The sequence below is a fragment of the Salmo trutta genome, chromosome 12 (assembly GCF_901001165.1).
Source record: "Salmo trutta chromosome 12, fSalTru1.1, whole genome shotgun sequence".
NCBI classification, from domain to species: domain Eukaryota; kingdom Metazoa; phylum Chordata; class Actinopteri; order Salmoniformes; family Salmonidae; genus Salmo; species Salmo trutta.
The window spans coordinates 49,879,554-49,890,339 of record NC_042968.1 but is presented as its reverse complement, the minus strand read 5'-3'; the positions used below and the strand labels follow the sequence as shown (position 1 = coordinate 49,890,339).

The window sequence follows — 10,786 nt, the reverse complement described above, 5'->3', positions numbered from 1 at the left end:
TTAAAAGGCTTCTTTCATTTGCCTGTGTATTTTGGTGTGTAATCATATTTTCACACTTGTTTTCACACATAGCCGCAGTACAGTGTTGAATTAGAACCAGGAGATTTGTTTTGCACTGGCAGGGGTTTGAATATATATATATATATATATATATATATATATATATATATATATATATATATATATATATATATATATATATATTCCAGAGGTCTTGCTGGCATCTAATTTAATACATTGTCTCATTCTGAACCAGGACACAACAATATGATAAATGTCTCTCATTTTTAAATATTGTTGACTACTTATCTATCCCACTGCCACACACCAAAGTATACACTGATTAGTGGTTTAATATCTGGTTATAGTGATTACGCTAACAGACTGCCATCTTTCAATATATTTATAATAATGGAAGAGAATGTTATGATTCATAAATATCATTTTTAATGTTGGAATGAGGGCCAGATCAATAGGTAATCTGGAAGACCAGACATTTCCCATTGATTAAGCTTTTAGGGGCATTTAGAGCCACTGATCCCTAATGCTGAGTAAAATATCTAATTGGACACTCCCCTGATGCTTTGGTGACCTTTTATTGTCTGTGTGTTGAGTGTCTGCACATGTTTGCGCACGTGTTTTGTGTGTGTGTGTTGGCACGCATGTATGCTTTGTGAAACTTGTTTGTGAGAGAGCGAGACAGAACAGTGGTGTCTCACTGTGTGAGACTATGATGTCATAGTCTCATCCCCTATGCCTGGCTCTGGCTGTATCATGCTAATCCAGACCGAGGCAGATAGAGAGGACTAAGGAGAGAAGGGAGGAGAGAAAATAACAGGAGGAGAGAGGATAGAAGAGCACACTGATCATCCTTTGCAGAAAGGAGCAGTGAAACAACATACAAGGTAAGTGGGAGGGGTAATGTATACCTCTCATTCTCTCATCTGACTGCAGAGGTGCAAATATTGTACGAACAGTGTGTTTATCATAATGTTTCTTCATTTTCTGACACAGTAAAGAGTAGAGTTTCAGCTGTTACAGACATTGAATGACTCAGGAGAAACAAAAACTCATGAAATGAATGAGTGATGATAGTTAAATAGCTCCTGCATAATTACTTTAAGCCTTTGGCTGTGATAGAGCTAAATGAGATCATGGAGGAACTGTAGTAATGACATGGACGCTGTGCAGGCTACTGTACCAGTAGCTCTGATGGGACCGGGGTGGGGCTGTACTGTCCTCGCCCCAGCGACTGACATCATTGGCTCATTTGGATGTAATGGCTCTTTGTATGCAAACGAGTTGCCTTTGCATGATGCACACAGGCTGATCATGATGTGACGATAGACAGAAGGTCACAGTCTACTGACAGTAGACATCATAATGCTCTTATCTGGTTAAATTGAATGGTAAAATTATTAGTCACTACAAAGATTACATGGAAATATAACAATACACACAAGGTAGGATGTCCTGTAACTGATGGTTTAGACTGGGTCATGTATGTTTCAGGGTACTATTCATAATTCATGGATGTCTCATCCACTATTATAACTATATATCAACATTTTGGATGGTGAAAATAAGGGGGGCTACTGATTTATTTAATGAATGAGAGAATTTTGTTTTTGTAAAGTGGCAAAGTAGTAAAAGCAACACATTTCACCTTATACAGTGCATTTGGAAAGTATTCAGACCCCTTGACTCTTTCCGTATTTTGTTACGTTACAGCCTTATTCTAAAATTGATTAAATTGTTGTTACCCCATAATGACAAAGCAAAAATAGGTTTTTAGAAATGTTAGCAAATGTGTATATATATTTTTTAAAAAAAGATCACGTTTACATAAGTATTCAGACCCTTTACTCAGTACTTTGTTGAAGCATCATTGGCAGCGATTACAACCTCAAGTCTACTTGGGTATTATGCTACAAGCTTGGCACACCTGTATTTGGGGGAGTTCCTCCCATTCTTCTCTGCAGATCCTCTCAAGTTCTGTCAGGTTGGATGGAGAGCGTCGCTGCACAGCTATTTTTAGGTCTCTCCAGAGATGCTCAATCGGGTTCAAATCCGATCTCTGGCTAGGTCACTCGAGGACATTCATAGACTTATCCCAAAGCCACTCCTGTATTGTCTTGGCTGTATGCTTAGGGTTGTTGTCCTGTTTGAAGGTGAACCTTCACCCCAGTCTGGAGCAGGTTTTCATCAAGGATCTCTCTGTAGTTTGCTCCATTCATCTTTCCCTCTATCCTGACTACCGTAATTTCCGGACTATTGAGCGCACCTGAATATATATACATATATATAATTATTATTTTGATGTCTATAAGCCGCAGGTGCCTACCGGTACATTGAAACAAATTCACTTTACACAGGCTTTAATGAAACACGGCTTGTAACAAAAATAAATAGGCTTTAACGAAACACGGCTTGTAACAAAAAATAAAAAATTTGCAGTAAACAGTAGTCTACCAAGAAAGTCATTGCTCCAGACCAAGCTCCCGTGCAGCAGCTCTATTTCCTTTTCCAACAGCCAGATCAATCGCCTTCAACTTGAAAGCTGCATCATATGCATTTCTCCGTGTCTTTGCCATGATGAGGGTGACAAAATGACTACCGTAATCAGAATGATGGGAAGTTTGAGCGCGCTCGATTTAATCTAAACCGTAAACAAAAAAGTTGTTTGACCTTAACCTGTTCGGCAATTTCATTGGTCTAATGAAAGCTTCATGCTGCCAAAAAACTGAGCTCGTCACAGAATTTCTTTTTTTTTGAAAGCTGGAAAAATCCATATATTAGCCGCTTCATTGTTTAAGCCGCGAGGTTCAAAGCCTGGGAAAAAAAGTAGCGGCTTATAGTCCGGAAATTACGGTAGTCTCCCAGTCCCTGCTGTTGAAAAACATCCCCACAGCATGATGCTGCCACCACCATGCTTCACCGTAGGATGGTGCCAGTTTTCCTCTAGATGCGACGCTTGGCATTCAGGCCAGAGTTCAATCAGACCAGAGAATCTTGTTTCTCATGGTCTGAGAGTCCTTTAGGTGCCTTTTGAAAAACTCTAAGCAAGGTGTCATGTGCCTTTTACTGAGGAGTGGCTTCCGTCTGGCTACTCTGCCATAAAGGCCTGATTGGTGGAGTGCTACAGAGATGGTTGTCCTTCTGGAAGGTGCTCCCATCTCCACAGAGGAACTCTAGAGCTCTATCAGAGTGACCATTGGGTTTTTGGTCACCTCCCTGACCAAGGCCCTTCTCCCCCGATTGCTTAGTTTGGCAGGGCGGCCAGCTCTAGGAAGTTTTGGTGGTTGCAAAGTTCTTCCATTTAAGAATTGTGGAGGCCACTGTGTTCTTGTGGACCTTCAATGCTGCAGAAATGTTTTGGTACCCTTGCCCAGATGTTGGTACCCTTCCCCAGATCTGTGCCTTGACACAATCCTGTCTCTGAGCTTTACGGCCAATTCCTTTGACCTCATGGCTTCGTTTTTGCTCTGACATGCACTGTCAACTGTTGGACCTTATATAGACAGGTGTGTGCCTTTTCCAAATCATGTCCAAACAATTGAATTTACCACAAGTGGACAATCAAGTTGTAGAAACATCTCAAGGATGATCAATGGAAACAGGATGCACCTGAGCTCAATTTTCGAGTGTCATAGCAAAGGGTCTGAATACTTATGTAAATAAGGTATTTCTGTTTTCGCTTTGTCATTATGGGGTATTGTGTGTAGATTGAGGAAACATTTTTATTAAATACATTTTAGAATAAGCTTGTAAAGTAACAAAATGTGGGAAAAATGAAGGGGTCTGAATACTTTCCGAATGCACTGTAACTAAAACAACAAGAAATACACTATATATAAAAAAGTATGTGGACACCATTTCAAATTAGTGGATTCGGCTATTACAGCCACACCCATTGCTGACAGTTGTATAAAATTGAGCACACAGCCATGCAATCTCCATAGACAAACATTGGCAGTAGAATGGCCTTACTGAAGAGCGCAGTGACTTTCAATGTGGCACCATCATAGGATGCCACCTTTCCAACAAGTCAGTTTGTCAAATTTCTGCCTGCTAGAGCTATCCCGGTCAACTGGAGTGGTGTAAAGCTCGCCATCCATTGGAGTGACAATTCATGCTTCACCATCTGGCAGTTCAATGAACAAATCTGGGTTTGGCGGATGCCAGGAGAATACTACCTGCCCAAATGCATAGTGCCATCTGTACATTTTCTTGGAGGATAAATAATGTTCTGGGGCTGTTTTTCATGATTCGGGCTAGGCCCCTTAGTTCCAATGAATCTTAGCGCTACAGCATACAATGACATTCTAGACGATTTTGTGCTTCCAACTTAGTGGCAACAGTTTGGGGAAGGCCCTTTCCTGTTTCAGCATGACAATGCCCCCGTGCACAAAGCGAGGTCCATACAGAAATGGTTTGTTAAGATTGATATGGAAGAACTTGGCTGTCCTGCACAGAGCCCTTACCTCAACCCCATCGAACACCTTTGGGATGAATTGGAACGCCAACTGCGAGCCAGGCCTAATCGCCCAACATCAGTGCCCGACTTCACTAGTGCTCTTGTGGCTGAATGGAAGCTAGTGCTCTTGTGGCTGAATGGAAGCAAGTCCTCACAGCAATGTTCCAACATCTAGTGGAAAGCCTTCCCAGAAGAGTGGAAGCTGTTATAGCAGCAAAGGGGGGACCAACTCCATATTAATACCCATGACTTTGGAATGAGATGTTCGACAAGAAGGTGTCCACATACTTTTGGTCATGTAATGTACATGCTAAACAAAAATCAACCCTGAAAATGTAGCAGTGTCCCAGTGTATGTTCACCTACTGTACAAGCATTACAAATCAACCGTACAGCAGTTTGTGTTAGGAGAGACATGAGTAGCTTAGTAATGTGAGTATCTGAGTCTTCTGTGTGTCAGCATGTAGACTAATGTATACGTGCAGTAAGTGATTTCTGTCTGTTGCACTGCCACTGTCCATTCAGCCAGCGGGGTTTTCTGTCCATCACACAAACAGAAAGAAAGAACTGTCCGGGAAAAAGGAAGGCAGAGGGGTTTGTTTGATGATTAACAACTAATGGTGTGATTGTAGTAACGTACAGGAACTCAAATCCTATTGTTCTCCCGATCTGGAATACCGCACCATTAAATGCCAACCATTACCTCCCGATTTTGAAATATTATTTGGTCATTGTCACTGCTGTGTATGATCTCCCTAAGCTGACACTGCGACGGCTCTCAAGGAACTACACCGGACTATGTGCAAACTGGAAACTGCAAACTGCATATCCTGAAGCTGCATTTATTGTAGCTGGGGACTTTTAATGAAGGAAATCTGAGGAAAATGCTACTGAAATTCTATCAACACATCTCCTGTGCTAAACATGCATCATGGACCCTGGATCATTGCTAATCTCCCTTCTGGGATGGCTACAAGGCCCTACCTTCGTCAAATCAGATCACACCTCCATTCTGCTCCTTCCTACCTAGAAGGAGCAGAATCTTAAATAGGAAGCACCCGTGGTAAGGACTGTTCAACATTGGTCTGACCAATCGGAATCTATGCTTCAAGATTGTTTTGATCAAGCCTTTGAGAATAGTATCGATGTATACACTGACTCGGTTCATCAGGAAGTGCATAGAGGATGTTGTTCCCACTGTGAAGATTAGAACTTATTCAAACCAAAAACTGGAAAGATGGCAGCATTCGCGCAAAACTGCAAGGTGACTGGGAACATGGACGTGCACAAACAGACAAGCTATGACCTCCGTAAGGCAATCAAAAAGGCAAAATAACAGTACAGGGACAAAGTGTAGTTGCAATTCAACGGCTCAGACACCAGACGTATGTGGCAGGGACTCCAGACAATTACGGATTATAAAGGGAAAGCCAGACACGTCGCGGACACTTTGAGGAAAACCACATTGGGCCGACGTGAGTAAGACATTTAAGTGTGTTAACCCTCGCAAGGCTGCCGGCCAAGAAGGCATCGCAAGCCGCGTCCTTAGAGCATGTGCAGACCAGCTGGCTGGAGTGTTTACAGACATATTCAATCTCTCCATATCCCCGTCTGTTGTTACCACTTGCTTCAAGATGTCCACCATTGTTTCTGTACCCAAGAAAGCAAAGGTAACTGAACTAAATTACTATTTCCATGTAGCACTCACTTCTTTCATCATGAAGTGCTTTGAGAGGCTAGTTAAGGATCTTATCACCTCCACCTTACAACGAAAGATGAGAGAGCCTACAGGGAGGAGGTGAGAGCCCTGGCGAAGTGATGCCAGGAAAATAACCTCTCCCTCAACGTCAACAAAATGAAGTGGCTGATCGTGGACTACAGGAGACCGCGGAGAGAGTATGTCCCCTTCCACATCGATGGGACTGCAGTGGAGAGGGTCAAAAGCTTCAAGTTCCTCAGCGTGCACATCACTGATGACCTGAAATTGTCCCTTCACACAGACAGTCTGGTGAAAAAGGCGCAGCATTGCTTCTTCAATCTCAGGATGATGAAGAAATTCATCTCTGCCCCTAAGACCCTCACAAACTACTTATGCACCATTGAGAGCATTCTGTCAGGCTGTATTACCGCCTGGTACTGCAATCGCACTGTCCACAACTGCAGGGCTCGCCAGAGGGTGGTGTGTTCAGCCCAGCACATCATCGGGGACACATTGCCTACCCTCCAGGACATCTACAGAACCTGGTGTCACAGGAAGGACCATCAATATCAGGGGTGGGCAACTCCAGTCCTCGGGAGCCTGATTGGTGTCACACTATCTCCTTCCCTAGCAAACACAGCTGATTAATCAAATTGCATTAGAAACTGAAGATCATGATTTAGGTGATTATTGGAGTCAGGTGTGTTAGCTGGGGCTGGGGCAAAACTGTGATGCCAATCAGGCCCTCGAGGACTGGAATTGCCCACCCCTGACCTATATTGAACAAAAATATAAATGCAACATATAAAGTGTTGGTCCCATGTGTCATGAGCTGAAATAAAAGATCCCATAAATGTTCCATATGCTAAAAAAGCTTATTTCTCTCAAATGTGCAAATGTTTGTTTACATCCCTGTTAGTGAGCATTTCTCATTTGTCAAGATAATCCATCCACCTGTCCGGTGTTGCATATCAGGAAGCTGATTTAACAGCATGATCATTACACAGGTACACCTTGTGCTGGTGACAATAAAAGGCCACTCTAAAATGTGCAGTTTTGTCACACAACGCAATGCCACAGATGTCTCAAGTTGAGGGAGCGTGCAATTGGCATGCTGACTGCAGGAATGTCAACCAGAGCTGTTGCCAGATAATTGAATGTTAATTTTTCTACCATAATGTCTACCACAATGTCGTTTTAGAGAATTTGTCAGTATGTCCAACCGGCCTCACAACTGCAGACCACGTGTAACCACGCCAGCCCAAAACCTCCACATCCGGCTTCTTCACCCGCGGGATCGTCTGAGACCAGCCACCTGGACAGCTAATGAAACTGTGGGTTTTCAAAACCAAAGAATTTCTGCACTAACTGTCAGAAACCATCTCAGGGAAGCTCATTTGCATGCTTATCATCTTCAGGGTCTTGACCTGACTGCAGTTTGGCATCGTAACCGACTTCAGTGGGCAAATGCTCACCTTCACTGGCATGCTGGAGAAGTGTGCTCTTCACAGATAAATCCTGGTTTCAACTGTACCAGGCAGATGTCAAGTGGGCGAGCGGTTTGCTGATGTCAATGTTGTGAACAGAGTGCCCCATGGTGGTGGTGGGGTTATGGTATGGGCAGGCATAAACTTCTAACAACAAACACAATTGCATTTTATCGATGGCAATTTGAATGCACAAAGATACCGTCATGAGATCCTGAGGCCCATTGTCGTGCCATTCATCCGCTGCCATCACCTCATGTTTCAGCATGATAATGCATGGCTCCATGTCGCAAGGATCTGTCCCAGGTGTTCCATGGCCTGCATACTCACCAGACATGTCACCCATTTGAGCCTGTTTGGGATGCTCTGGATTGACTTGTACGCCAGTGTGTTCCAGTTCCTGCCAATATCCAGCAACATTCCACCGGCCACAATCAACAACCTGATCAGCTCTATGCGAAGGAGAGATGCTTCATGAGACAAATGGTGGTCAGACAAGATACTGACCGGTTTTCTGATCCAAGCCCCTACCTTTTTTTATGTATCTGTGACCAACAGATGCATATCTGTATTCCCAGTCATGTGAAATCAATAGAATTAGCGTCTATTGAATTTATTGCAATTGACTGATTTCCTTTAACTCAGTAAAATCTTTGAAATTGTTGCATGTTGCGTTTTAGATTTTAGTTCAGTGTAGAAGGCGACAGTACAGGTGTATCCAAGCTGAGACCGAGAGACTCCAGGCCATCAGATTGCTAAACAGTCACTGCTAGCCGGCCTCCTCCCAATACCCTGCCCTGAACCTTAGTCACTCTTACTAGCCAGTTACCACTCGATACTCTATCCTGCACCTTAGAGACTGCTTTGCCCTATCTACTGTACATAGTCATTTAACACTGGTCACTTTAATAATGTTTACTGTTTACACACTGTTTTACCCATGTTATATGTATATACTGTATTCTAGTGATGGCTCATCCTGTATAACTACTGCTGTACAAACCTTTTCTATTTATACTGTCTATGCACACCTTAATACACTGAATATACCAAACATTAGGATCAAATCAAATGTTATTAGTCACAGTGAGCCCCTAACCGACAGTGCAGTTTCAAAAAATACAGATAAGAAGAAGAGAGAAAAGTAACAAGTAATTAGAGAGGAGCAGTAAAACATAATAATATACTGCTCAAAAAAATAAAGGGAACACTTAAACAACACATCCTAGATCTGAATGAAATAAATAATCTTATTAAATACTTTTTTCTTTACATAGTTGAATGTGCTGACAACAAAATCACACAAAAAGAATCAATGGAAATCCAATTTATCAACGCATGGAGGTCTGGATTTGGAGTCACACTCAAAATTAAAGTGGAAAACCACACTACAGGCTGATCCAACTTTGATGTAATGTCCTTAAAACAAGTCAAAATGAGGCTCAGTAGTGTGTGTGGCCTCCACGTGCCTGTATGACCTCCCTACAACGCCTGGGCATGCTCCCGATGAGGTGGCGGATGGTCTCCTGAGGGATCACCTCCCAGACCTGGACTAAAGCATCCGCCAACTCCTGGACAGTCTGTGGTGCAACGTGGCATTGGTGGATGGAGCGAGACATGATATCCCAGATGTGCTCAATTGGATTCAGGTCTGGGGAACGGGCGGGCCAGTCCATAACATCAATGCCTTCCTCTTGCAGGAACTACTGACACACTCCAGCCACATGAGGTCTAGCATTGTCTTGCATTAGGAGGAACCCAGGGCCAACCGCACCAGCATATGGTCTCACAAGGGGTCTGAGGATCTCATCTCGGTACCTAATGGCAGTCAGGCTACCTCTGGCGAGCACATGGAGGGCTGTGCGGCCCCCCAAAGAAATGCCACCCCACACCATGACTGACCCACCGCCAAACCGGTCATGCTGGAGGATGTTGCAGGCAGCAGAACGTTCTCCACGGCATCTCCAGACTCTGTCACGTCTGTCACGTGCTCAGTGTGAACCTGCTTTCATATGTGAAGAGCACAGGGCGCCAGTGGCGAGTTTACCAATCTTCGTGTTCTCTGGCAAATGCCAAACGTCCTGCACGGTGTTGGGCTGTAAGCACAACCCCCACCTGTGGACGCCAGGCCCTCATACCACCCTCATGGAGTCTGTTCCTGACCGTTTGAGCAGACACATGCACATTTGTGGCCTGCTGGAGGTCATTTTTGCAGGGCTCTGGCAGTGCTTCACCTGCTCCTCCTTGCACAAAGGCGGAGGTAGCGGTCCTGCAGCTGGGTTGTTGCCCTCCTACGGCCTCCTCCACGTCTCCTGATGTACTGGCCTGTCTCCTGGTAGCGCCTCCATGCTCTGGACACTACGCTGACAGACACAGCAAACCTTCTTGCCACAGCTCGCATTGATGTGCCATCCTGGATGAGCTGCACTACCTGAGCCACTTGTGTGGGTTGTAGACTCCGTCTCATGCTACCACTAGAGTGAAAGCACCGCATTCAAAAGTGACCAAAACCAGGAAGCATAGGAACTGAGAAGTGGTCTGTGGTCCCCACCTGCATAACCACTCCTTTATTGGGGGTGTCTTGCTAATTGCCTATAATTTCCACCTGTTGTCTATTCCATTTGCACAACAGCATGTGAAATTTATTGTCAATCAGTGTTGCTTCCTAAGTGGACAGTTTTATTTCACAGAAGTGTGTTTTGACTTGGAGTTACATTGTGTTGTTTAAGTGTTCCCTTTATTTTTTGAGCAGTGTATATTCAAGGGGGTGCCGGTACCGAGTCAGTGTGCGAGGGCACCAGTTAGTTGAGGTAGTATGTACATGTAGGTAGAGTTAATTAAAGTGACTATGCATAGATGACAACAGAGAGTGGCAGTGGTGTGGGGCAATGTGAATAGTCTGGTTATCCATTTGACTAGATGTTCAGGAGTCTTATGGCTTGGGGGTAGAAGCTGTTTAGAAGCCTCTTGGACCTAGACTTGGTGCTCCGGTACTGCTTGCCGTGTGGTAGCTGAGAGAACAGTCTATGACTTGGGTGGCTGGAGTCTTTGACAATTTTCAGGGCCTTCCTCTTACACCACTTGGTATAGAGGTCCTGGATGGCAGGATGCTTGGCCCCAGTGA

At 44.1% G+C, this 10,786-nt stretch overlaps 1 long non-coding RNA gene across 1 annotated transcript in view; it reads left to right on the top strand.

Moving 5' to 3' along the window:
- Window positions 1-247: 247 nt before the first annotated feature.
- Window positions 248-10,786, top strand: part of LOC115203730 (uncharacterized) — a 31,345-nt gene continuing 20,806 nt past the window's right edge. The window contains exon 1 of the long non-coding RNA XR_003880241.1: window positions 248-905. This is a non-coding gene — a long non-coding RNA (uncharacterized LOC115203730). The remainder of the gene's footprint in view (window positions 906-10,786) is intronic.